General features: G+C 49.4%; 1 protein-coding gene and 1 long non-coding RNA gene across 7 annotated transcripts in view; one reads left to right on the top strand and one right to left on the bottom strand.

Moving 5' to 3' along the window:
• Positions 1-6,540: 6,540 nt before the first annotated feature.
• On the bottom strand, positions 6,541-21,425 carry LOC129146704 (uncharacterized). 5 transcript variants are annotated; one of them, XR_008553750.1, is made up of 3 exons: positions 21,107-21,425; positions 14,993-15,189; positions 6,541-6,848 (listed from the first exon to the last, which is right to left on the bottom strand). It is a non-coding gene; the product is annotated as an uncharacterized LOC129146704 (long non-coding RNA). The 5 variants fall into 5 exon arrangements; XR_008553748.1 differs by lacking the exon at positions 6,541-6,848 and adding an exon at positions 12,363-12,572; XR_008553752.1 differs by lacking the exon at positions 6,541-6,848 and adding an exon at positions 12,363-12,513.
• The window catches only part of CLIC6 (chloride intracellular channel 6), a 32,524-nt gene continuing 24,782 nt past the window's right edge, over positions 20,254-27,995 (top strand). The window contains exon 1 of one of the 2 annotated variants that reach the window (XM_037524984.2): positions 20,254-20,292. The gene's annotated coding sequence lies outside the window, so the exon portion shown is untranslated. Of the gene's footprint in view, positions 20,293-27,625; positions 27,678-27,995 lie in introns of those variants that run through there. The other variant, XM_054700290.1, reaches the window with a different exon arrangement.

The raw sequence follows: 27,995 nt of genomic DNA, 5'->3' as shown, positions 1-27,995 counted from the left end.
AAGAAACTCATTGAATTCAAGTATTCCCTCTGGATCTTGGTGCCTATCTTGTGCTTAGAACACCACTTGCTATTGCGGTACCTTCCACAGCAAATCACCAACAAAATGCACACTGAAAAGCCTGGCTCTGCACGTGGCACCTGTTCACAGTGTGAGGGAGGGAAGAGAAGGCCTCGGCCCTGTGCAGCCTCAGCTGGGACCCAGCAATCTGCTCTGCGCATGCCTGCACACGACCATAGAAGCCCTGCGAGAGGCTTGATTTGGGGTTATAGGTATTTGCAGATGCAAATGGGATAGCAGCTATATACACATGCAAATGCAGATTTCCCCCAGCGTTCTGGTCCTCACATGATGAGGATGACCAGCCTTCATGGATTCCTTGTGTTGACTTGCAGCATCACTGGTAGACCAGCCTGAGCCACGGGGGAGACAGGGCACAGGGGGTTCAGTCACCTCCCCAGTTGGCTGGCTGTTGAGAAGGAAGCCAGAATTATTCCCCCCCCCACACACACACACACATCCCGCCCTCCTGTCCTGTCCTGGTGCGGCCTGGAACCCCACCTGCTGCTTTTCCGACACCTTAAGAATGCCCGGTGCTGTATGACCTCCACATTACTTGGAGATTTTAAATTCCTGTGCCAAGAACAGACAGCTGGGCCTTCCAGGACACCTTCCTGTGGTTTTGAGGGCTGTGGTGCAGGGTTTGATGAGGGCACTGCTGCGCCTCCTCGCTGCTCCTCGCGGTGTGGGGCTGTGAACAAGCTAAAGAACAGGACTTCAAATCCTGGGGTCTCCCAGTAGACCCTGTTTTCAAGGAGAAAGAAAGAATCAACCAGAAAAGAAAAGCTTATTCAAAACTGAAAAGAATGTCCCAGTTGGCTGGCAGGGGGAGAGGGAATTAGGGCTGCAGCCTTCCTGGTGAGGCTGATGGAGGCTTAAGGGGAGCGATTTGATCCCCGAGAGGGAGGCAGGCAGGCAGCTCCCAAGACAGAGCCCCATCAAAGTGGAGTGATAATAGATAATGAGAGTTGCTTTTTGTTAGTCAAAGTAGTTATAGAAAGCCACCGCGAACACTGAAGTAGTGTACGGGGAATCACTGATTTTAGGAGAATACAGTGTTAGGGTCCTGGGGGAGGGGGTGTGGGTGGATGTTGGTCAAAGGAAACAGGGGTTTGTTTGTAAGGTGAATCATTTCTGGGGCTCTGATGTCCAGCGTGGTGATTAGAGTTAGTGATACTGTATCACTGCTAAGACACCGAGAACCGTAACTGAAAGAATGCAGGTGTTTAACACTATTTTGGCAATCATTTAACACTGCATTTGTCTCTCATTCATCATGTTGTCGTCACCTTAAAGTTAGGCAATGTTATTGCCAATTATAGCTTAATAAAGCTGGGGTGAAAGGGGTGCACAAAACCCTACTTCCTGGCTGTCGGGGGTAATTATGATGATTGTTACTTTGCATAAGGCCTGAAACGTCCTATCGTCATGGGAAATAGTTCAGAAAATGACATATTAAGGAGTCGGTTTTCCACAACTCATTGTAATTGAGCCAGTTCAATTATGTATCACTTTACTGTCTTTTCCCCTGGACCCCTTCAAGCAGGATTCAGCTCCCTGCCATTCCCAGAAACCAACTTTAAACGAACAAGAATTGGGATCATGCCTGTGACATCCACACCTGCAGGAGAGTGTCAGAACTAATTCAGACTAGAGTGAAGACGTGGACAGACAAGTCACTGTGCCGTGTCAGTTTCTTTTGTTTTTTAAAAGATTTTTTTATTTATGCATACAAGAACTGGGGTACAGGCTAGATGTGGGGGTGGGTGGGTGAGAGGATTCACCAGAGAGAGAGTGGGGAGCAGAACAGGCAGACGGACCGAAGACACTGCTGAGGGGAGCAGCGGGCTAGGCAGGAGAGGTCTGCTGCGCCATGTGGGTTTCTCCCTGGAGGGCCGGGATCGAACCCATGCTGCGGAGGCTGCAGACAGCTTCACAGCACGGCGCTCAACCTGCTGCGCCACCGGGGAGGCCCGCCGTGTCAGTTTCTAATGGACACTACAGTGCTTGCAAGACGGACAGTTACAATAGATAAAAAATAGTTACATACAATAAAATTTAAATTACTTTTCCTGAAGTTTTCACACGTGGGGTTTTGCCCCAACAATACCATGCCAATTCCTAAGTAAATATAACGAAATAAAACCAAATATTTTTTCCCCTCAACGTGCAGCGTCATCAGTTTGCTGTTGAGATTTTTGTTACTACGTACGCTGTGTGGGCTTCTGGGCCTTTCTCCTTCTTCTCTTCCAGCCCTCCCTTCCCCCTCCCTCTGCCCCCAACCTCCCCTTCTCTCTCCCTCCTTCTGCTTCTCCTTTTCTTCCTTTCAATCAATACGTCATTTTCTTGGTTCATTTGAAATGAGGGAGTGTTGATAACTGTAAACATGAGAACTCAGGCACTCTTTGCAAAATGCTTCATGTAGCATTTTGTCTACATGAAGACACCTACTTCAGTCCTATTGTTGTAGAGCAGCCCCGATACAAAACGGGGTGCCTGGCTGTGGGTCCTCACCCGCGCGCTTAAAAGGACTTATCCATGCTCCACTGCAGGCACACGCGGAAGGTTCATAAAAGGTTTATTGACAAGGGAAGGGAAATGAGGAAATGTACAACTCAGGACATCATTTCCCCCTAACACTATTTTGCTGTTTCCAATGAGTTCTGGATTAAGACACCAGAAAATAGGCGTGATTGAGTTAGAGTGAAGACATGGGCTCTGAAGGTGCACCTAATGGGTTCCTCTTTGAGGAAGACACTCACACATTAAGAGGCAAACTTGTCTTTTTTTTTTTTTTTTTTTTTTTTTGGCTCTGGGAGCCCTTTTCACTCAGTTCTTGATTTAGAGCTTTGTTCTGCTCTGATTAGTGACTTCCAAATAGGTGAGCTGTTAGGTCACAGGTTACAGAACTCCAAGCTGAAGGAAGCAACCTAAACATCATCTGATCTAAGTCTTCATTCAAGGTGGTGCCCCACGAAGTGGAAAGACTCCCCAAGCTCACAGAACTGAGGTGTCACACAGGCATCTCCGGGAGGGTGTGACAAAGAGGCTCTCACCCCAGGATCCCCCACCCTTAGACTTACCTCCTACTGGTCCAGTGAGATTAGATTCAATCAAATATACAAGGAAAACCCAGATTTTAATAAGATGTTGGGGTGTAAAAATCCTGAGTTGTGATTTTATTCTAAATGTATTGAATAGTAAACTAATATGCCATAAGCACTTGACTCCAAGTTTTAAAGAAATTCTCATTTCACACTAATATGAGAGGACTAATGTTCTCCTCTGTCCACAGCAGCAACATTCACCATAGCCAAGTCATGGAACCAGCTAAGTGTCCAACAACAGGTGACTGGATAAAGAAATTATGGAATATATATATACTCAGCAGACGACTACTCAACTATTAAAAAAGATGAAATCATGCCTTTTATGACAAAATGGACTTATCTTGAGGTGACTTCCTCAGTGAAGAAATTGGGAAAGATAGCAACTGTATGGTTCTATTCACCTATAGAATATAAGTAAGCGAAGAAAACAAACTGGCAGAACACAACAAGAATAGTTCTTAGATTCTGTAAAAAATATATAGGAGGAGGGGAGAGAGAAGGGAAGTGGATAATGTCTAGGCACTGGCGCTTTGTTGGGTGGTAAGTGAGGTATGTGTGTGTAGAGGTATGATGTTGGATTTACCAGATTATTTAGCTGTATAAATGATTGGCAAATCAGTGAAAATTGAGTGGGAAAAACTCTTTGTGAAGAACAAAATTGCCTTTACAAAGGACAGTCATGACATTTCCAGGTTATAGTGCACAGTTATGGATCTTCACCATAAACAGTGTGTTATCAAAGTTATTGATGAAGTCTCGCATGGGATACCAGCACGAACCTATCAGAAACTCTAGCATCGAGTGAGTTTTTTTCCACTGTGCAGCAGGGGAGGAATCTTGTTTGGTTTATTTTTCGAACACTAGCTGATTCTGGATTGCAAAAATGGTCCTCAGAAAAAGTTTGTGGTATGTATGGAGGATGAAGGATGCAACCCAAGCATGAATGATGAGTGATGATGGATGATGGATGCATGGGTGGGTGGATGGATGATGGATGGATGGATGGATGAATGGATGGATGGGTGGAGAGGTCTTCTCAACCAAAGAAAACAAACTGGCAAAACATAACAAGAATCATTCTTAGATTCTGTAAAAAATATACAGGAGGAGGGGAGAGGGAAGGGAAGCAGATAATGTCTAGGTGCTGGCGTCACTCTCCAGGCTTGAGCAGGGATTTATATGCTCGCCCTAACATGATCTCATCTGCATAGTGAGAGATTTTTCGGTCTCTTCACACATGATCTGTGCTGTTCTCAAAACAAGCTGGATTTTGAACAAATGCTTCTTGGGATGATTGAAGGGATTTGAGGAAGAAGAGAAGCAGCAGGAGGAGAGAGGATGGAGCCAGGGAGGGGGTGGCTCCAATATTTTATTACAAGTCACTTGCCCAAAGCCCATTGGAAAGGCAACCACCAGGGAGGGAAAAGATTTCATTCATTTCTGTGAATGAAATGGAAATTTATTTTCCAGGTGACAATTTCTTGACCATATCAAATAGGGATACTCACTTATTTTTGAGGTATATTGCAGACTTTTTCAGGAACCTGCAGTAACAGGTAAGATGATAAAAGCAAAGGATTAAAAAGCCTCAAAATTCAGCTTGTGCTCCTCCTGGCCACTTTGAACTTACCTAGCTTCTGGCAGGTAGTTTTTTTTCCCAGAGTTTCCTGTAAGGAATGAAAGTTTAATCATCTGGGCCATGAAAGCTGACCTTTGGACAGGTGTCCAGGGGCTAATATTTGATATCAATTTTCTGTGCTAGGGAAGAGTGAAGTCAATTCCTGTATCTCAATAGTGGCAAAGAATAGGACCAATCATTACCTGAGGCAAACTAATAATGTTACTTGGCGATAGTGAACAAATATGGTTCCCCCCCTTACAAATTTTCTCTTTGAATGCTCAGAAGAAGCCCATGTAGTAGGTTTATCATCAACAGCCAGCAAGCAGCAGAACAGGATTTGACTTCTAGAGGCAAATCTCATCATCCCTTCATTATTCCAAAGAGCTTCTCCTCAGGACTCATCAGTAATCTGCAGGAGGTGTTTTAAGGGCACCCCCAAAACACCTTCCTTCATCCACTTTTCTGAGCTCCTGGGGAAATCAACTTGTTGTGTTAAGATATTTTCTAAAGAAGTCCCTGTACCCAGGGCCGGAGCGAGACTGGTCTTCCTCTTACCCGATGCTTTGACATTGGGAACTGGTTAATTCTTTGTCTGGGGTGCTGATGGCCTTGTAGGTTTAACAGCCTTCCTGTCCTCCACCCACTAGATGCCAGTGTCCACTCCATTCACAACTAAAATAGGGACCCAGACACGCCAAATGTCCCAGTTTGGCCCAGTTGAAACCGACTGCTTGAATACAAGACCGCAGACATCCTGGGTTCCAGCTTCTGGAGGGCTGGCGGGCGGAGACTGAAAACTTGTGACTTGAAAGAGTTCAATAAAACTCAACCTTCTAAAAAAGGGAGGGAGCAAATAGAGGAGCTGGGACAGCTTTGAAAAATAACCAGAAGCTAGGAAAAATCTTGATAGGTAAGAAATTAAATATATAAAATGCAACAACATATGGATGGAAAAGGTTTAAAATTGACTTTCTGTTCTAAGCTGAGTATTGTCTCCACCTCCAGCGGGATTGTTACTGCTGTTACTGGGGTCGGGAGTGAAGATAAAATGACCACGAGGCTTCCAGAAGTCCAGAAGCCAGCTGGGTCTGAGGGTCACATAGCTTTGCACCCCTGCACCGCCCTGGGGTTGACCATCTGAGCCCCACACACAGCTTCATCTTTTCCCTCCCTGGTGGCTGCCTTTCCAGAAGGCTTTTGGCAAGTGATTTATAATAAAATATTGGAGCCACCTCCTCCCTGGCTCCATCCTCTCTCCGCCTCCTGCTTCTCTTCTTCCTCAAATCCCTACAATCACCCCAAGAAGCATTTGTTCAAAATCCAGCTTGTTTTGAAAACAGCACAAGATCATGTGCGAAGAGACAGAAAAATCTCTCACTACGCAGATGAGATCGTGTTAGGGCGAGCATGTAAGTCCCCGTTCAAGCCTGGAGAGTGACCGCAGATGCCTTGTGGTCACTCTGCTGAGACAACAGCTATCATGTGGGCTGAGTGGGGCACAATGCTGCCCCGTTCTCTGCGCTTTTATACTCAGGCCGTCTAGATGGGGCAGCTCTGTTCTCTGGGGTGACGGAATAGTGAGGAGACTGTAATGTGGGTAACAAGTGCTGCCTGAGGGTGGTGCTTCACCCTCTGGCTTAGACTGGCAATGAGGATCGTCCTGTTACAATGCCCACTGCTCTAGGCGAGAAACGCACTCAAGGTCACACAGTTAATACCAGATGAAGTGGATTTAAATCAGGCGGTGTGGCCGGGGTTCCATCCACTTCCAGCAGCGCTGCTCCCGCTGCTCCCGCTGGCTTCCGGCGCGCTGGGAGCTGTGTCTGTGCCTCAGAATCCACCGGCCAGCGGCTGTGCAGTCCCTGCCTCCAGCTCTGGCAGGGGTGGAAAGCACCTCACAAGGGACAGAACAATACACATGATGAAGCGTCTTTGGGGCCATTCGAAGGTCAGGAGGAAGGCGTGCGTGAAAGAAATTGGTGCATAGAGGACACTTGTGAGCGCTGAGTGTTACAGACAAACCCAGGTTCCAGGACTTTTCTGAAATGAGCAAAGCCCTGCAGGAGAAAAGAGGATATCTTGATGAAAATGAGTCCATTTGTTCTGGAAACCAACCCAGCAAAAACAACAAATCTCCATGTTCTTTATTTATAAGCCCTGAGGTTTCTTTGTGACTCCTGCCTTGTGCGCCCCAGCGTAGGCAAGTGAGCCCTGTACTTTCTAAGGCTACTAGAGCCTCTTGCCTCCCATCCCAAAATTTGTCACCCCCACCCCCACCCTGTGCGACCCTCCTTGGAATTTAAATAGCTAATCAGGTGCCGGCTGAGCTAACAATGTGCAAATCTCCAAGTGCCTTCACGGTGACCTTCAGCACTGTATTTTGTTGGCATTTCCTTCTGTGTCCCTTTATATGAACTAGCTTGGCCTTTGGTAATCATTAAAAGTATTTGCTGAAGTATTCACCAAAGTCGGTAGATGAGAATTTCTGTGACCAGCGTGTCTTGTGACATTAGCTTGTCCCCTAAAGTAGAAAACCAACTGAGAAAAGTACTTTGGCAAACCGGCGCAGGTTGATACACGTGAGAAGACACAGGCTTTCACTCTATGCGTAATTATTGAGCCTATACTATGTTCTAGGCCGGGACCAACATCCTCCCATCCCCTCCCCCCCATTTTAGGGAACCACCATCCTAGTGGGGTGTGGGGGGTAACAGTAAGTCAACCATGTTGTATAGTTCATAATACAAAAATAAAACAAAAAGTGAAATCAAATAAGATGCAGAGAGAGACAAGAAGGCACTGGGAAGTCTCCTTCCCTGAGTAGCTCAGCAGACCAGTGATGGCAAAGAAGGGTCACTTGGCAGTGGGGTGGGGACTAGACTGTAGGGCAAAGGAATAACGGGGGACCAATTTAGGAGGTGATGTTGCTAGAACCGGGCTAGAGGGATGAGGTTAGAGTCTGGATATATTTTCAAAGTGGGGTTGTGAGGATTTGCTGGCACAGTGGCGGTGGGGCGTGAGAGACAGGAGCTAAGGCTTCTGTATATGTGCATGTGAGCATGGTGTGAGCATGTCTAGAGAAAGGCTGATATATCTGGTTTATCGCTTGCTTTCTTATTTTTGCTCCACCCTAAAGCTCTGTGAGGAAGGGGACTTCTTGGTCTTAGCTCCTGCTGTGTTACCCAGGGTCTAGCGTGGTCTCTCTGAACAGTGGAAAAGTGTTTATTGTGAGTAATTGGGCTACAGAAAAAATTGTAAAGAGCTCTGCTATGTTCTTGTTCCCATATTTTCAGCATTGAGCTGAAATATTGTTTATTGTTAAATGATGTTTGTAATCAAAAAATCAAAGAGGTAGATGACATAAATCAAAGAACTATATGACATAAAAATTTAAAAAATTGCTTATTACGATTATCACTAAAAAGTGAAGGAGTTTACATGTCCAGGTGGAGGGTGTTACTTTGAGAGCCAACACCAGTATGAGTAAATGAGTCCAAACAGTGTAAAGTAACGAATCCAACTCCAGTGGAATTAAATGGCCTGAGTGATACAGGACCAGTGGCCAGGACTGACTAGATCTTATTCCTGGTGTTTTTCTTTAAGGACACACCAAAGGCTACTTCTCAGCCAGTCACCAACTGTACCAAGTCGAAGTCATTAGTTGATCATCCCTTGGTTCAAGTCAAAAGATTTTTCTAGCGTTCCTAGAACCAGGACAGTTCTCTTAAAACTTGTCAAAGTTAAGGTTTGTGGAATATTATTACCCATGTAAGTATGAACTTTTAATTTCGTATGTGTGTGTGAGCAGCACATTGGAGACATGTTTTTAACAATAAACGTACAGATGGCATGCATCTTGGGGGTCTCTGGTGCAGTAAATAAATCTAGAGTTCTTTGTTCACTCATAGGAACACCATCCCTTCCATACACTCTGAAATCCAAAAAATTATGTAAACTAGCTGAGCAAAGCCAGATGGACCTGAACACATCTGGTGGTGACTTGAAAGGGGAACGTGGTTCTGCAGAAATATTCATGCCCTTGATCACGTGGGCAGCATTAGGTAACAGGCACAGTAGCCTCTCAGTCATCTTTCTAAGAATTCTGTTTTCTGAAACACATCTGGCTTCAAGGGGTGGGAATCCTGCACGTGCTTGCTGTTTGGGACTGGATTGCTGGTTTCATCCTTTACTAAGGACCATGCTGCTTGCAGAACTGTTGACAAGAGCCTGGACATGGCAGCAAGCTAAGTGTCCGCTGATGGAGGACTGGATCAGTCTACGGATGCCGCTGAGCCATCAGGAAAGGTGAAATGTTGCCATTTACAAGGCCATGGAAGGAACTAGAGGGGATTATCCCAAATGAAGCGAGCTGGAAAAGTGAACATTGGAGGATTCTATACAAGTGGATGGATTGATAAAGCAAAATAATTCTAAACTAGTGTGGACACTGATAACCAAACTGAGGTTTCTGAGGTTAAGAGGGAGGGGGTGGGGGGCATAAGGGATAGCAGTGGGAAAAAATAGGAAAGACCATAGAGAGCTAACAGATAGAGACAGAAGAATACACAGGACAAAGAAGAGACGGGTTTAACAGTGTTGGAACCTAGGAAATCACTCAGGGGGAAAAGAAAGTATGCAGACCATGGGAGGAGAGAAAGTCAAGAGACTGCTCCAGATCAGAGATGCACCTGTGATTCTAAACTGGGTCCTTTGGTTTAAAGGATGCTAAGAGAAAAAGGTGAATGAGAGAGAGAGAGAGAGAGAGAGAGAGAGAGAGAGAGAGAGATGGGGGGGGTTGCTTGCCTTGTGGTTATAGCTGGAGGCTTTGCCGGGGTGCATCTGCGGGTCTAGCTCAGGTGTGTGAGCGCCGTGCTCTGAACACTCTGCTCTGTGGTGATGAAGCTTCTGGACTGTTCCTTCCAGAACAGGGCAATACCCTGAAGAGAGGTGGCATGGGACTGGGTGATGCTGGGCTCCTTCAGCGGGCACGGTGGGACACAGGGGACACCCTGGTGACTGGAGGCCCCTTCAGAAGTGAAAACGTGGCCTGCGGTTCCCCTTCTTGGAGGATGGCCGGCCTGGCTCCTGCACACTGAGGCAGGACACGGCATCTTCAGCTGTGCTGGCTGAGCTCAGTGCTTGACTCCTGGCATGAAATGGGAAATTGGTGTTTGGGTGCGTGTTTGGGGTGATTTAAATGGCTCAGGATCTTGAACTTGTTCCAGAAAATACCCAAGTGGCCAGTAGAACTAGGATTTTTTCTCTAAAATCCACAGGCCATGGGAAGGGCTGTCATTGGCCAGGCTACCAAGCCACCCAAACATGAGTGGGGAGAGCTGGGGGTGCAAACCCCGCCCAAGTCCCAGGAGGGAGTCGCACCAAGGACGTCTGGTCCGTGCCAGGAGGCCCAGCAGGCACTCCAAGGAGCGCAGGAGCTAAGTGGCCTCCCCAGCTTTGTACCGCCCTTCTGCACCTTCCCTGCAGCCCACCCAGGTCGGAATTAGGGTCCCGGTGGAAAGCAGAGGCAGAATTCGGGAGAAAGAGAACTCGGGAGAAGAAGGAGCAGCGAAAAGAAGAATCCAGAGACCTTAAACCCGGCAGAGAAGGGGCGCAGCGGATCTCGCCTCCACGGACCCGCGCACCGCCGGGGCGCGCGGCTAAACCTTCCCGCCAGGGCGCAGCCGGGTCCTCTCGCAAGGGCGCAGAGCCCCTCCTGGCGCGCGCCCCTCGCCGGCCCCCCCTGCGCCCCAGGCAGCGCCGAGGAAGGGTCTCCGGTGCAAGACAGGGGTCTGCGGCGATGGCCGAGGCCGCGGGGCGGGAGGGGGACACCCCGGGGCCTCCCGAGGTCCCGGAGCTCGCGGCGGCGGAGAGACCCGACCTGGCGGGCGGGGAGGCGGCGCGCGCGGGGGCCGGCGAGGGCGCCGCGGAGGCGCCAGGGGCCGAGGGGGCGGGCGCAGCCGCGGCCGTGGCGGGGAGCGAGGGGGGGCGCGCGGGGCCCGACGGCGAGCAGGCGCCCGACGCCCGCGGGGACCCCGGGGCTGGGACTCCCGGCGCGAGCGCAGCGCAGGGCAAGGGGGAGGCCGAGGCGGGCGCCCCCCAGGACACCGAGGCCCCCCAGGACGCCGAGGCCCCCCGGGACGCTGAGGGCCCCCGAGACGCCGAGGCCCCCCAGAACGCCGAGGCCCCCAGAACGCCGAGCTCCCCCAGGACGCCGAGGGCCCCCAGGTTGGGGAGAGGGGGGAAGGCACAGAGCAGGGGGAGGAGGCGGGCCCCGCGGGCGAGACGCCCGGGGAAGCTCAGGGGGAACCCGGAGACTCCGCGGCCCCCGAGGCAGAGCGGGAGGCCGAGCGCGGGCCGGAGGAGGGCGGAGGGGGTGCGCCTGGGGTTCCGGGGGGCAGCATGGACGCCGAGGGGCCGGCGGGGGGCGGCCTGGACGCCGAGGGGCGGGCGGGAGAGGCGCCCGGGGCCGAAGGCGCGCCCGGGGACCGAGAGGACCGCAGCTCTGCGCCCCAGACCGAGGCGGCGGAGAACGAGGGGCGCAGCCCCGGGGAGCTTTCCGGGGGGCCTCGGGGCGCGGCAGCGGGAGCCGCGGAGGAGCCGCAGGCGAGGCCGGCGGAGGGGCCGGGGGACGCGGCGCCCGGGGACCCGCGGGCGGGCGCAGGTGCCGACGCCGGCCAGGGCGAGCGGCGGGAGGAGGCGCGGGAGGCCGAGGACAGCGGGCAAGAGGGGGGCCCGAGGGGGCCGGGCGCGGAGGAGGCCACGGCCGGGGGCGAGGAGGAGCCCCGCAACGGCAGCCCCGAGGGGGAGACCGCTGCGCCGAGCGGGGGTGCCGAGCCCGAGGCCGCGCTCAGCAACCACCTGGTGGAGCAGGGCCGCGCCCCGGCCGAGCGCGCCGAGGAGGCCGCGCGGGTCAACGGCGGCCGCGAGGACCCAGAGGCGTCGGAGGAGCGGGTGCCCGGGCAGGAGCACGACATCACCCTCTTCGTGAAGGTAAATCTCCGTCCTCCAGCTCCTGGAGCAGCTGCTCCCATCCGGTGTCCTCGGGGCCCAGAGGGACACTCGGGGACAGAGCTCCTCGCGCCCCTGGCACGGGCACTGCCGTCGGGGAGGGAGCCCGGCAGCCAGGGTGTCTGGGAGAAGAGCAAAGACGCATTGGGGGGAGGACTTGCGGGTCTGGAAGCAAAAAGGCTGGGGGGCGGTAGTAGTGGGGCGCCCTGGGAAGCTGCTGCAGGAACTGGGTGACTGGCAGATCCCCACCAGCAGTCCACTGTCCTTTGTCCTGAAAATCCTAACTGGCCTTTCTAGCCAGGAATGTATTAAAGAATTAAGCTTTTAACTTAAAAAAACAAAAAGGCCACAGGCCTATTGATTGCAAAGCAATTTCTGCCCAAGGAAGGTCTGAGGACAAGGAGGCTGGTGGTAACATGAGCTGAGCGGGGCTCCTGACCTCACAGGCTCAGCCTGGCCCAAAGTTTCCAGCTCCCAAATGGTTTTCCACTTGGGCAGACTCCGTAAGGTGTGTTTGGGAGGAAAGTGGAAGTTTAGTTAAATGCAATAGTATTTATTGAACATTTCCACACTTCTCGTGGAAGAATACAAGCTGCTCCGACTTGGGCATTGTCGGCCTTTATGTCGCCTTTTTAACCTTATTCCACTTTGGAAGACAGCAGTGATTTTTGTTAAAGATTCTGTAGAGTCATGATTGAGGAAGCGTTGACATTTCTACAAGTTATCAAAAATAAGGGACAAAGTTCAGGGGGTAGCTCGCTGGAGGAGTTTTCCTTTACAAAAAAAAAAAAAAAGTGAACAATAATCAGGTTAAGAATGTGCATCGCGTGTTCAGCCATAATCCTTCTAGAACACTTTCAGGCTTAGAGAAGCCAGCTATGACTTACACCTCCTTAACTGAATGAAATGTAAGCAAATTCTGATTAGCAAAATTAGAAATGCCCCCAAAGTGATTAGCATCAGAATTTCAAGAGTTGTTTGGAGGACACAGGGGTAAGGGAGGAAGGGCCCGGGTGTTTTCCTTAGTGAAAAGGTGCTGTTGGAGCAATTTGTAAGACCCTGGGACATTTTAAGATTATGCTTTGGGACCCTGAGTGAGGGCATGACTCCTGGGAAGGTCACTGGGAGCAGGGAGTTTGCAGGGAAATTAGGAGATGGGGAAGCTGCACCTAATGTGTGTGTGTGTGTGTGTGTGTGTGTGTGTGTGTATGTCCCAGATCTCCTTAGTTTAAGAAATTTCCTCTGGTCACAGGGTTACATGATTCCAGCCCATTCCAGCTGCTGTCAGTTTGGAAATTCAGTGACAGCTTCCCAAAGTCGTCCTGCTTCTAGTTCACCTCTCTCCAATCCAGCCCCTTAGTAGCAGCGAGTAAGCTAGGAAAAAGGATCTGATCATTTTGTTTCTTAGTGTAAATTTCTTCTGTTGTTTATTGCAGAATTTTTGATATGTCTACACCATGCTCCTTGCCAGTCTATAAGGCCCTTTGTGATGTTATTCCTTTTTCCTTGACTTTGCCTTTTGTCCCCACGCTTTATTACCCAGGGTTCTGCCAGGCAGGCTGTATCGAGCACTTATTTTTCCTTGTGCAACCTCATTCTTTCCTGCCTTGAAATTTTGTGTGAACGGTACCCTCTGCCTCAAGTGAGTTTCTCCCCTCTTGCCCCTCTCGCTGATCCCTGCCTGGGTATCTGCTGTGTGTCCAAGGTTCAGCGTGACGATCATCACCTCTGGGGAGCCTCTTCCAGCCAGTCTGGACTGGTGTCTCTCTGTTGAATCTCCATTTACACACTACTCTGTGTGTCCTTCCCCTCCCTTGATGATGAGGCTCATCATTGTATCCCTGATGTGGCGCACAGGACTGGAATGTGCTGAGGACCTGGATGCATGCCTGTTTGCATGAGGCAGTAGAGACTGGTGAGCAAGAGCATCAGTGGGTCCGGAATCACATCCTGGCTCTGCTGTTTTCTTGCTGTGTGACCTTGGGCAAGTCACTTAACCTTTCTGTGCCTGTATTGCTTATGCATAAATGGAAATAATAATAGTATCCACTGAGGTGGTTGTGGGGATTCAATAGTGAAATTCTATAATGCACTTAATACCTGATTTGGAATAAACATAAGATAAATGTGATCTCTTATTGTTCTCTCTGCTCAGCTCCCATATGTTTTCATTGTTTTGAATAGAAATAATCCCCCTTCCCATTCCATCTCTGCCTTTTTTTTTTTCTTAAGAGCACATCCCTCTAGGTATCTAATTACCTCCATTCTCTGGGGATAAGAATGTTATGAAAAGCAAAAATAAGTTGTTTTCTCAGATTCTGCTTGGGAGTAGTCTGTGTAGCTAGAGAAGGGGACAACTTTTCCAGAATGTTCTACTCTGATAATTAGCTGAGTGCTCATTTGGTTACCCTTTTTGTTCTTTAAGGAGACAAACCTCTCCAAACAGATTGGTTACAAATACCAGAAAGTAATGACTTGCAACCCAGGAACATGTAGTAATAAAATCTGCTTCTAATCTTAGCCATTTGAGGGTTTATAGTCTTCCTCTTTGCAAGAATTGCTATTTTATTAAGTTGTCATTTTGCTTTACTCTGTAAGAATGGATTTTTATATATTAAAGAGTCAGGGACATAGGAAAAGTACCCTTGAATTATTGTATGGTCAGTTAATTGTGGATCATGCTAATCTTTACATTCATTTTCTCAAAAAAGTGCTAATTGTTTGTCATCAAATTATAGGGTAACCTTATAATATATTTAGAAAGAATGTTCTTTTCTTTACTCATAACCAAAAGGGTAACAACCTAACAATAGAACAAAAAAATAACAACAAATAGCAAACAAAATACTATCAACCAAGGGCAAAGTCAAGGGCTTGAGCCCTTGGGTTTAGGCACCAAAGAAGCTATTCTTCCAAGTTCTAAGGAACAGGTGTACTTTGAGGTTTGGTTAAGGGGGCTATCACAGCTGAGATACAATTTTCTTGGCAAATTTTTCATGGCATTAAAAAAAAACCCACCTCAATGGGGGGCTACTCCTGGGTCAGAATCTAAGAAATTCTTGAATTATGTTTAGGACACCGGGCAATGACTATTTACACACAGCTGCTGCGAGCTGGAAAACTTGATTTGCCACATTTGGATTCTCCAAAAAAAGTGAAACTGATGATAGAACAAAGTCACATCTCAAGATACCTTTGAATAAGCTTTGTCACCTGGAAATGTTGCCCAAAACTAAGGAGTGGATGAACGGTGCTTGGGTGCATTGTTCACAGGCTTGGCGGACTGGGGGCGCTGGGCGGGTCCAGGGCTGCAGCTGATCGCTCCTGGTCGTAGGCTGTGGCTCTCCGCGTTTCCCGGGAGAGAGCATGCCGAGACCTGCTCCGTGGGGCCTGTCTCAGAGGACCAGAGAGGGGGATGTTATTGTCATAACTTTGGGAAGGCTGCATGTTCCGAAGAGAAATGAGCAAAAATGCACCGTGACTTGAATTCTCCCACCCAAAATGACATTTTTGCTCATTTGTTCTCTGAGTGTCTTATACAACTTGATTATAAAAGACCTGAATGAACATCAGCACAGGGGAGTCGGGGAAGAAGCTGAGGTAGAACCCACTGTTTGCTCATCTCTTACTCGCATGTGCACGCACGCTCTGGGGAGAGCCACAGTACGGTGGCCTCTGTGTCCTCGCGTGGCCAGGCAGTGGGCGGTGAGCAGTGGGCAGTGAGCCCCGGGGTGAATTTGGTGATGAGAGGGAGGCGGCCACGAGGATGGCTGGTTGATTCAAGGAGGCTCAGCTAATGGGAAGTGGGCACAAGCCACCCACAGTCCCAGTTCAGTGTCCCCCGCCAAAGGACCAGAGTCAGCCCCCATCCCTTTATGGCGATATGGTGGCAGCAGTTCCTGCCCGGTGCTGATGGGCAGGGCTCTCTGGGACAGTGAGCACGTGGCTGCACCTGCCGCGGCGTCTCCCTCACATTCGGTCCTTCAGCTTCGTGGGCTTCCCAAAGCCTGCTCTCCTCCAGGAGCTGACCATCTGCAACACACATTCAGAAACACTGCTCTGGGGGCCGAAGCAGGAGAGTCACCCTTTTGTTTTTCACACACAGAAAAATAAAGCCTAGAATTCGAAGGGATGGGAGCTGAGCCTTACTTTAGGTCCAGATGGTTCGTGCTGCTTCAAGGTTAATGCATGAACTCAGCACACGTGGGTTTATCACCTGCTGTGTGTCCGTGCTGGGTGGGAGTGTGTGGGCCCAGCCTCAAGCAAGACCACTGTCCTCGCAGAGCTGACTGTCTAGCCGAGGGTGGAGACCAGTGGGGATTAGATCCAAAAGCAGGGGCCAAGAGCTTTTCTCTCCATGTTCTCTCAGCCCCCAGCACAGGGCCTGGCACACAATTAGCACTGCCCTCCCCAATTAAAGCTAGCAGGTGACAGGAGAGAGGGAGGCTGGCAGACCATAGGAGTATCCCCCAGGAGGACCTCCAGACAAGCAGCAGTGATGACATTATTACTGATTTCTCTGTATTTTGGGAAATTAGAAAGTGGCATCCTCTGAAAATTCCTACACTAATTCTTTAAGATTTTCAAATAAAGGCTGGCTTTGCTCTAGCCATTCTCTGAGCTCCTGAGACACTGGGCAAAGAACAGTTTCCTCGAGCAGTTGGGGAGGTATTTACATCTCCTGAACTCCGCTTTCTCTGTCATTGATCATCTCTGATCTTTTCCCCCCAGAGTGTTGGTTCATAAATGGACTTTGTATTAGGGCAGAGTTGGGGGAGATATTGTTTCCACATGGTAGACAGTGTGTAAAAGACCTCAGCATGTATTCTGCTAACCCATTCTCCTTCCAATAGGGAAGAGTCACCAAGTCCATCACTAACTGGAGGCCACCAAGCCAAAAAATGTTTTCTGCTGAGTTCTTTAGGGGAAGGGTGCTGACCCCTAGCTCAAACCCACTTTATATTTCATCTTCTTAGGCTACATATGTTGCAGCTGGCACCAAATTTGGAGTTTTATTTATCAAGAAAGAAAGGAATTACTATAGGATGAACACTCAGCATTGTCTGTCGTAGTCAGAAATATGTAAGGCTCGGAACATCTTATGTTTATTGTTAGATATTTTCTTCCTTTTCTTTTCTTTTTTGTTTTGCTGGTGAAGCCCACAATCTTGATACAGGTAAAGTTGAAATAAAACAGAGATTAAGCATTTTTTATACAGTTTGATATTCATGTGGCCCATGGGATTTTGATTTTTTTTTAAAGATAATGTACTAGGGTAATAAAAATTATAACTATAGAAAGATAAAGTACAATGAAAAGTATTTTTCCATTTCGGAGGCCCAGTCTCTCAGTTCTTTTCCCTGAAAACTGCCTCTTAATATCTTTGCCAGAAGCATTTGGTGCATATTCAAGCAATATATAAATATCTTCACTGTATTGGTCATCTTATTCTGTGTAACTAATTACCCTAAAACTTAGAATCTTAAAACAATAAATGTTTGTTTTAGTTTCTCTGTGTGGGGGTTTGGAAGGAGCTTGGTTAGTAGTTGTGGCTCATGAGGCTGCAGTGAGGACATTGGTCAGGGTTGTGGTGTCATCTGAAGGATTAATAGGGACTGGAGGATCCACTTTCAAGATGGCTGACGCATGTCTATTGGCAAGAGGTTCCAATTCTCACTGCTTTGGGCTCTTCCCATAGCATTGCTTTAGTATCTCACAACATGGCATCTGGCCCTCCCCAAAGCAGGGGTCCAAAAGAGAGGAAGCCAGAATGCCTTTTATGACCTAATCTCAGAAGTCATGTATTGTCATTTCTGTCTTAATTCACTAAAGCCAGCTCTGAAGGAGAACAGAACTAAACTCCACTTTTTAAAAGATGGAACTTGAGTTGATTATGTTGAATGAAATCAGCCCCAATGTGAAAGATATCAGATGGTTTTATTCATCTGTGCCATATAAATATAAAAAAAGTCCAATTTCATGCAAACAATTGAAGAAATAAAAATTTGAACTCAGCCAAAATAAAAAAAAAAATCCATGCATGGGTAGGATTTTGATAACCTTTATCAAATTTCCTCTTTAAGGAGATTCTACTAAATCATATTCCCTGACACTAGATGATCCCACATTTGTTTTCCCAGCTTTTCCCATGCAGTATATTATCAAATTTTTGAATCTTAGAGGTGAAAATGCAGTCCATGTAAATCCATTCACATCTCTTCTAGCATGGGTGAGACTGAGTATAAGTTTACATATTTAAAGACTGATAGTATCTGTTTTTCCGTGAACTGGCTACTTAAACTCTTTGTACATTTTTCGAATAACCTTTTGGCTTTATTCTTCCTGATTTTTATATTAAGGAAATGAGACAATTGTCTGTCATAGGGGCTGCATGTATTTTATGGGGCTCCTTTGACTACTTGCACTGGAGTAATTGTTCTTTTACTTTCAGCAATTTCTTGTAATTGATGGAGAGATACCAAAGAGGCTACTGGCACACTTAGAATCTCAACCTCTCTTACTGCAACCTTTAAACGCTCTGTTTCACTTTATATCTTAAAACTTCTTAGGTGTTTCAAATCTTGCCTTTCTCCCTCTCTTTTTAACGAGATTACATTTTATCAGGCACATGCCCTTTCAGAATTAAACTCTTCCATTGTAAGAATTCCTTTTCAAGACAAAATATGTAGAGAGCAGGATCATTTCCCATCCACACTGCTCCGCCTGAAAATGTGAGATATATCCCTTTGATCTTCACATGCCACCTCTGAAATGCATTCAGTTCCCACAAACGATTATGAAAAAAATCATCTGTGATATCAAATGTTGTTTCTGGGCTTGTCTCCTGACCAGTTGTTCTATTTATGCTCCTTTCTGAAACTGACCAAAATTGGCTGAAATTTCTAGAGAATGATGACAAATCCTATCTGCCGAGATCCAGTGAACTGTGGAAACCTTCACTTACTGCTTTATATTTAATTAGTGAGAAGATGAACTGAAATACTCCCACGTCAAAGATTATGTAGAGAGATGGTTTTGAGGCTTCTGAGGGGGCAGTTCTGTGGAGGACAGACATGCTGATATACATCACTTCAGTCTGATCTTATTTGTGTATGTATGAAACCACCAGATTAAAAATAGTCTCTAATTCTAGAACGTCACTAGGTTTCTGAATTCTACCCCCAACTCAGAGTTCTCTTTCCTTCTTTGTTGTCCACATGAAAGTGGAATCTTTTGATGTGAAGCAAAAGCTGCTTTTTCATCTTCCAAATGACCAAGTGGTGTTTGGGCTCAAGTGGTGATTCAAAGCAAATATTCACGGAGGACCTGCCAGATATCAGCCTTCTAACTTGGAGCTGGGGGTGCAACAGTGACAAAAAGTGACAAGCACTGCCCTGATTTACTGGAGCCTCCAGTCTAGAGAATGATCTAGGAGTTGAAGGGACAGGAGGGATAAACAAGATGGCGGGCTGGGCAGCTGCAGCCTCAGGGGAGATGTGGCTCCTAGATCTCGACTGCCGTCTGAAAGGAGCAGTCTGCTCGGCAGTCCTCTCTCCTGGAACTGTGTTGAATGACATACATTTATAATCCTATACAATCTTGCCATCGAAGCCAGCAATGCCCCACGAGTCACACCGTATTTATAGAGTCTGGCTTTTGTCTGGGTTCAGTAATTAAACAATGATTGAAGTCCTGTGCATGTTATAAATCAGATTTCCCTTTCTGTTCTCTGATAGGGTTGATAGTGTGAAATAGAGTTGGAGATCAAAAGGGGGGTAACAAAGCTCACTCAGTGGTGTCAGCTGGTGGTGGTCTGGTCTGGGGAGTCCAAGGTTATTTCACACTCTTGGCTCGTGTCTTGGCACAGTGGCTGGTTGATGGGGCTCAGGTGAGTTGTCAGAGGGGGTACCTATGGGGAGTCCCCCCGGCATGGCAGCCTCAGGATGGTCAGTGAATTGGCCAGATGCTGCACAGCAGTGTCTCCTGTGTCCTGCTGGTCACCAAGTAGTCAGGAAGGTCAGGCTGGAGTCAAGGGAGGAGGATCAGACCCACACCCCATGGGAGGCAGGTGGAAGAAACCTGTGGCCATCTCTGACCCATCACACCGTGGTACTGCAGGTGGTGCTCAGGTGCGCCAACCACCTATTTACAGACCTGGTTCTTTACCAGCCTGAGCTTACTCAGCAGTGCCTGAAAGCAGGGGTGGTCATTTTTCCTTATACTCACTGATGGGTGAAGCAACAGCTCTGCTGAACTTACTGTAGCCAATAAGGTAAGGGCCTGAGAGGAACAGAGCAAGGCCATTCTGAGCTGCTGTTTATGATGCAAAGAGCCATAACTGACTGTTTCAAATGGCAGTTAACAAAAAGGCCCCCTCCATGGCAGACGCATTAATACCTCTAAGTTTTCTTAAGCCCTGAATTCTCTGTTTGGAGAGCCAAATGACACAAAGAAACCACTGAGAGTGACCCAAACTTCATCCCATCTGACCAGGTATGGGGACAGACTCCAAGGCGTCCAGCCTGGAGTTAAACAAGGGGACCCACGCTGGGGAGAGAGGAATCTTTCCAGGCATCTTTGAACTCATCGCCTTCATAGCCTTGACACTGATGGCATCAAAAGTATTCATTCTCCTCATTTATGAAGAAGCCTTGGGTGCCTGGATCTCCAGACCAATAGCACCTCTATTCTATGTGGCCTTCAAAGCACATGGCAGCGGTGATACACTGAATGACTGAGACCTCGGTGTCTGCAGTGGCCTCGGTCCTAAAGTCCTACCTACCATTAGGGAACAGTGACCTCTTGTCCCCAAGGCTAGAAATATCCAGACATAAAGCCCAGGCTGTCTCCTCTGCCTGCAGCTCGCCACCCTCTCCCACGAGGGACCCTGGGCTGGGCCTACCAGCCATTGTGCCAAGACAATACACGAAAGTGTGACATGGTCTTGGACCCTCCCCCCCCAACAGCCCACCACCAGCTGAACACACGGGATGACCTTTGACAAGGTCACATGGTACAGAAGGATGCCCTAGTCAGGCCTTGTCCAAATTCCTGACCCACAAAATCATGTGATATCGTCAAAGGCCTGTTTGGCTGCTGAATATGGGGTGATTTGTTCCCTGTCCATAGGCAACTGAAACACGGAGCTCCCGGTGAGATCCCGGTGGGTGGAAAGCCAGGGCGGAGGGGAAAGTTGGGAGTGGCCCAGGGTAGTTCCAGGCTGGGTGCAGGCGGAAGGGGGCTGCGGTGACTTTGCCCCTTGGGTGGGTGCACTTCGCCCTCCCAGGGCCTGGAGAGGTCGCCTTACCTGCCGTCACCCGGTGATTCACAACCACCAGCCACCGGGCACAGCAAATCAGGCTTCCAGAACAAGATGTTCCTTTATTGCAATAATTCCTTTCGAAAATTTTACAAGCAAATAAGCTTTTCATCTCCATGTAAAAGCTTCGGTTGGTGTCAGGCCATATTATTAAAAAAGGATTAGAAATAGCCGCCGAGCCTTTGAGGCACACTGCACATGTGCCGGTACACAGCGAGTTCCCTCTGGGCCTCCGTGCGCGTCTCGGCCCTCTGTTCCTCCCTGGGACGAAGCGCGCTCACAGCTCGGCCTCTGGCCAGAGTTTCCAGCTGGGGCGGCTGGCTCAGTGATTACGCTCCGTGGGTCAAGGGTGGCCACCAGAGCCACCTCATAATGTGCCGATTGTTAGCATGTTGGAGAGGCAACACCCTATATCCTTGGGAACATAGTTAGGATTCGTGGCCTTTTTAAAAGGTTCAGATCTAAGTATCAGAGTTTGAGGGTCTGGAATCTAGTTCTTCGGCTCTGAGTGTGGCCACAGCTGCCATTGCGCTTCCGTCCTGAGGACGTGGAGGAGCAGGTGTGGCAGGCCAGGGCCCTGTGGCCTGGGGCCAGGAGCCCAAAGCCACTTAGCCGCCCAGCTCTCCCCCACTGAGGACAGGTGGCCGCCCCTTGAGCCGGGGAGGCCAGCAAGTCCATCTAGAAAGACTAATTTTAAAGACTTTATTTATTTATTTATGCACACAAGAGCTGGGGTACAGGTCAGAGATGCGGGGGGTGAGAGGATCCACCAGAGACAGAGCGGGGAACAGAACAGGTGGACTAACCAAAATACACTGCTGAGGGGAGCAGTGGGCGACACAGGAGAGGTCTGCTGCGCCATGGGGGTTTCTCCCTGGCCAGGCGGGGATCAAACTCGTGCTGCAGAGGCTGTGGATTGCTTCATAGTGCGGTGCTTAACCCCTTGTGCCACCAGGGAGGCCCAACACTTATTTTAAAAAACACACACTGTTTTCTAAAGTAGGCGTCGCTATACTTCGGGTGTATTTCCCCTTCATGGGCTTACGAGAAGGGCGAGGTGTAGAGTTTGCGGCACAGGGTACGCCAGCCAGCGAGCACCAGGGGCCAAGATGTGCCAGTGAGGCCAGGCAGGTAAAGGAACAATGTCTGCAGAAACGCCCCATGGGCTGCAAACTGGAGGAGGCGCTTCTGACTCAGCCTGCAGGGCCAGCTTCAGGCTCCGGGCTTTGTTGGTTGCTGGCTGTTTGGCTGCTCCACTGGAGGGCGGAAGAGAGGAGGTGAGGAGGACAGGGCCACGTGGCGCTGCCCGGCCTGGTCGCCTTCCCTGCAGAAAAGTCAAGAGCAGAGAGGCCTTCCAGATGTCTGCACCGGGCGGGAGCAGTGCTGGAATCCAGCGGTGCTGCAATCACTGGCCTCACGCCCGCTGCGGCCTGCACAGCCCCTCCTGTGGACGCTGGCCGGCTATCAGTGGTCACAACAGTCCAGCAGCGTGTCTGCTTCTTGCTCGCCTCCCAAGCACAGCAGGATCTGCCCTCCAGCCTCATGTCTCATGTCTGCTTCCTGCACCGAACCCAGAGGTGGGGGCAGACCAGCCAAGGTGCCTATTTTGTTGGGAGAAACTGCAGCGCAATAAGACGTGGCCAGGGCACTGGAAAGGCCTGGGTGGAGGGAGAAAGACCCTGGGGCCTGAGTGCGCAGCCTGTCTCAGGCTGGGGAGGTCATGTGGTTACTTACCCCGGTCTCCCAGGGAGACTCACAAAGAGGAATTCCAGAATTTGAGCAGGGGTATCAAATTCCCGTGGCTGCAATGTCAGAATCTCCCCAAAGCAAGCAGCTTTTCTGCATTCCTCACCCCTTGCAGAAGCTGTAAAATCGGCTAAGCACTCAGTCCACGCGGGCCTGGAGCTCCCTGTCACGTTGCTGTTGGTTCCCCCCGTCGTCTCCGTCACCATCTCTGAGGTTAGAGTCCTCTCGGGCTGCCTTCCATTTCATGGCAGCCGCCTCCTCCAATGTTGCGGTTCGTGGGGCGTTTCTATAGAGTTTGTTCCTTGAGCTCTTGGCAAAGAAAATAATCTCTTGTATCATTGTTTCCCTGGGAAAACCGGTCAATACGTCAGTTCAACTCACATCATCTTTCCCAGAGATGGAGGCCGTTTGGTAAGAACGTCCTTCCCTAAAAGGTATCCGTCAGCGATATTTTTTCTCCCCCCTACGTAGGGGTCTTCTACTTTTTATGGCGCTGGCGATTTTTCCTGGCCCACCAGATGTTGTGCATTTTACTTTGTTGGTTTGCTGGAATTTTTGCAAACTTTCTACATTTGAGTGCTTTTCTGGAACACAGTTACTTAGAAACAGTATTAGAATCCTCTTCCCACTATCTCATACACCTGCGAGCCTCCTGCCCGCCTCCCAGCCTCCCTTGGTTTGTGGATGATCTTATTAATGATCGCTAGTTTTAATAAGTATTTTGCTTTGTCAGCTCGCCTGCTGGGTCCCGTGTCTTTGTCCTTCTGACTTGCTTCGCGGCACATCACCGCCTCCAACTCCCTCCATTTTGCTGCAAATGACAACATTTCATCTTTCTTTATGGCTGAGTGTGTATGTCTACTTTAGAAAACAGTGTGTGTTTTTTAAAATAAGTCTTGGGCCTCCCTGGTAGCACAAGGGGTTAGGCACCGCACTATGAAGCAATCCACAGCTTCTGCAGCATGAGTTCGATCCCCAGCTGGCCAGGGAGCAACCCCCATGGCGCAGCAGACTCTCCTGTGTCGCCCGTGGCTCCCCTCAGCAGTTTAAGTAACAAACTTAACAATGTGTAGTCGAGGTCCTCCGATGAAAAGCCCATGCCATACCCTATTCTGGGCAATAAGGTGAAGTAGCTGATGAGATTTGGAGAGCATGACTTACTAAGTTCTTGCTTCTGATACCAATAAATGGAAAGAGTGAAAAATACCCTGGAGTGGTGTAACTTGTTCAGAGAATAATGTGTGAAGTGAGTGTGTGACTCTTTCTCCAACACCGTCCGCAGAATGGGCATGTCGGGGGTTTCTCCCCACCGTGGGAACCCCAGAGCAGGTCAGGAAGAGAGTAAAGCACCAGAAACCCCAGAACCAGCTCTTCCTGGGGTGGCTTCTCTTGGGGGGGGGCCTCTCCTCTAGTCCCATTGCTGCTGGTCCCTCAACCTTGAAGACGTGTCAGTACCTCTGGGGTCTGAATTCCTTCTGTCCCGTGCGGCCGGTGCTCACGGTCCATGTGTTGGGGGGCTGACAATAGTTTGGGTGTTGGTTAATGTGTTGGGGGCTGATGGTCCATGGCTTGGGGCTCATTGACCGACCCCATTGGTTCTCGTATTCATTCACTGCTTTGGCAAGCTGGTGAAGTCCCCCAAGGTGCATACAGGAAGCTCTCCTTTCTTCTCTCCCCAGTTCTGTTTCTGAGCGTGAGGTTTTGCGTTGACCGGCTCGGGGTAGCCGAGTTTTGTGCTGTTTTCCCCTTGTGCTTTATTTTGTCGAGTAGACCTTTGGTGAACAGACTCGCGGATGCTGCAAAACCAGCCCCTCTGTCCCCCTTCTCCTGCCATTTTCGGGGCCGGGTGTCTTTATGACCAGGGTCCTGCAGGCCGTCCAGTCTGTGGATTGGAACAGAAATGGGGTCGGGGAAGCAGAGTGGGTCTGGTTTACATGGAGCCTGAGGGTGGACTGGACAAGCTAGACATGTTGTCCCCAGTCTCCTGGACACTCTGATTTTCCCATCTGTGCGGTTGTCATTATTTTGGCGACAAGTGAGACTCTCGTAGAGGCATGAAAATAACGCACCTGTGTTTATTCCAGCAGCATCTTTCTTCCAATAATTCAGGGCATGTGCATCACTTGCCTTCCGTTCGTCACTGTGGGAGGCGGGTGGGGCAGCCCCTGGAGGGTCAGCGAGAGGCGCTCTCCCGCTCTCTCCCCCCTCATCTGAAGGCCACACACTCTTCTCCAAAGCCCATGCCCCTGTTGTTTCTCCAGGTGAACCTGGGACTGGGGGCAGGGAGGGGAGGACCTAGAGAAAGGTCTAGATCTTTGGTCTCGGTCAGGCCCACTCTTAGGAAGAAGCTGGTCCTGACGTCCAAGCGCCTCCCCCCAAGCCCGCGGGGAGGGGCTGGCTCACCGCTCCCTGGCGCTGGCGGCCTGGCTGCAGAGCTCTGCTCTTCCTCTGGGGGTTGGAAGGTGGGTGCAGAATGAACCCAGAGACTTCTTCCAAGGTCTCCGTGTTTCCAAGCCTGCCCCTTGCACCCTGTCATCCCTTCTGGGTGTGATTTTTCTATTGCCCTTTTCTCCCAATTTTCATTTCTAGTCTGTTTTCTCATACAGAGGCGCTGCTATCGAACTTTCTCACATGGCGCATGAGGAACCTGAAATTCTTCCTCCTTTTTCCAGGATAGCCTGGGGCTGGGTTAAGTTTTTGCCCTCAGGATGGCTTGACACAGCTCCTGGCCCTAGCCCACCCGGCACTGTGTGATTATGAGCTCATCCATGACATCCCTCAAAGAGACAGTGGGGCTTCCTCTGGGGGGTGGGGGTGCCTGGGGGTTGTTTCAGGAATTCACCTTCCTAGGTGGGCAAACACTTCAGACGCCCTCTTTGTGCTGTCTTTGTTGGCTGGGACATTGCCTTGGATACTGTATCATTTTTGACTCTCCCTCAGCATGGTATGAAATGAGATCCCTTGGCCTACACCCCCCCATCGTAGGAATCCCCTTTTAGGGATTATCCTAATTCTAGTTCCCCGGATGTGTATGGGATATTTCCACTTCTTACTCCTACAAGAAACCATCTATCATTTTCCAAGTCGATTTCCTACCTGTGGCTCATGAAGCTTGTTTGGGGGTTCCACCTGCTGGGGGACAGAGGGGTCCTCTGGTCCTTCCCACAGCTGATGGTGGATGAGGGCTGAGCATTGCCCGGCTGTCCAGGGGAATAGCCTCGACCTCTGGTGATGGGCAGCTCCCCCGAGCCACCTTGGCCTGTCCTTTTGATCCTGAAACAGACAACACTTTCCTTTCAGTTATTGACCATCAGGCGCTTCGCGTAGAACACTGTCTAGTCCCTCTGTACACAAAGCAACATTTAGTCGCCTCGCTGCTGACTTCCCATTTTCCAAGTCTCCCTTAGTTTTGCTCCTTAACGTGAAACTGACAGATGGCCATTCCTCACGGGTCTGGACGACTCAATATTGCTTGGATTTGGGATAATAAGCAAATATTTCTAGGAAATCCCAGCCACATGCCGGGCTCCATGATGCAGAGGAGGGGACACATTGCCCGGACATGAAATGGCCACAGCCACAGGGTGATTTGCAACCAGTAGGGACGTGGGTTTTTTGGTCACTTCCTGTGAAAGCCCTTCTGAAACCAAGACCTTGGACAGGTGTGTTGGTTTCTGGACAACTATGAAGCTGGTCTCAGCCTCGCTATCTCTTTTGGACAAGCAGGCCAGGGTTAGGAAATCATGAAACAATCACGGGGCCCCTCTGTTTCTTTTCCCAGGGTGAGGGTGGGGACGGAGTGCCAGTATTTGCCAAAAAAAGCAAGTGGCACCGAAAAGACTTCCTTATTATAAAGCCAGGGTGCTAGGCTTGGCCTTGGCAGGGTTTGTCTGGAGAGTGAGTGGCTGATCCCCTTTGGCCTCAGGCCAGAGACCTTCCCTGTTGCCCGGGTCAAGCCAGGCCGTGGAATGTAGTCATGGCTACGCACCATGGGAAGTGGGTGAAGGTAAAGATTTTAGATAATTCTGTAATGTCTGCAGTCTCCCCAAATCTCTTTGTTTCATTTGCTAACTTCCATCACGTGCTACTGCCTGTCTCTGCTCACTGACAAAGAACTTTCAAGTTCAGTAAATGACTTCTCCATGTCTTGGGAACCCCCAAACTTGTAAGGACTCAGGGACTAGAGGGAATGCAAAATAAAGTCATTATCCTCTGAAGCATAGTTCTGATAACGTTCTAGGATTTTTCCTAAACTCTATACTTTATAAAATTTTGACTCTGGTCTTCTTGCTTGGAAGCCTGTGGCCAAGTCCGTGGATCCAGCACCCGACTGTGTCCTTGGATTCTTTTGTCTCCTTTCACCGAAGCAACATGACCAGCCGGTTGAACACAAAGCTCGTGAAACCCGAGGCACCGGTGGGTGAAGCACCCGGCTGCCTCTTCTCTCAGTGACCAGGAAAAAAAGGAGCATCAGGGAAAACGAGCAAGTCCATGGAGCTTAGGGCCCTTCAGGAGGTAGACAGAGGATAAAGCTTATTGCATTTGTATTTAAATAAGAAATGAACCCCAGGTGGGCACAAGAAATTCTGTGGCTTTGGCAAGAGCCTTTGGGACCTGCTCCATCCTCTATCAAGGAAGCCGCTTCAGGAGAAATCCGTCCCCTCTTGGGCTAGATCTGGCTGCTTCTACCTGTCCCAGAAGGTGCAGCAGACATTTTTGGTGAAAATTTCCATGAGATCTGTTACAAGCTTTAGAAAATCAAGTTGACTTTGTTGCTATTAATGACCTCGGTTGCTATGTTTCAGGCCACCAGGTGATTGCACTTTAGATTTTGGGTTTCTTTCCTCCGTATCACGACCGGTGGTAGTAACGGACAGGGCTTCTCAGTGAAGTCTCAAACCCTTTGGAATGAGACCTGATGGGGGTACCTTTACAAAGGGAAATATGCTAAGACAGGACAAGGGGCTTTGCCACTTCATCAGACACCCGGAGGAAGGGGTCACCTGGTCCGTTGAGATGGACCCTTTTCCTGTCACGTCGTAGGAGATGGACAGAGTGAGCCTGCAGGAAGGTTAGGGGTGTGGGGCTGGTACCCTCTCCTAGGTTGGCTCTGGGAAGACAGGAGTAACCA

Source organism: Talpa occidentalis, unplaced genomic scaffold (genome assembly GCF_014898055.3).
Source record: "Talpa occidentalis isolate TD23 unplaced genomic scaffold, MPIMG_talOcc4v2.1 talOcc4.4, whole genome shotgun sequence".
NCBI classification, from domain to species: Eukaryota; Metazoa; Chordata; class Mammalia; order Eulipotyphla; family Talpidae; genus Talpa; species Talpa occidentalis.
Note: the sequence above shows the minus strand (reverse complement) of the source record. Positions and strands in the feature narration are given on the sequence as shown.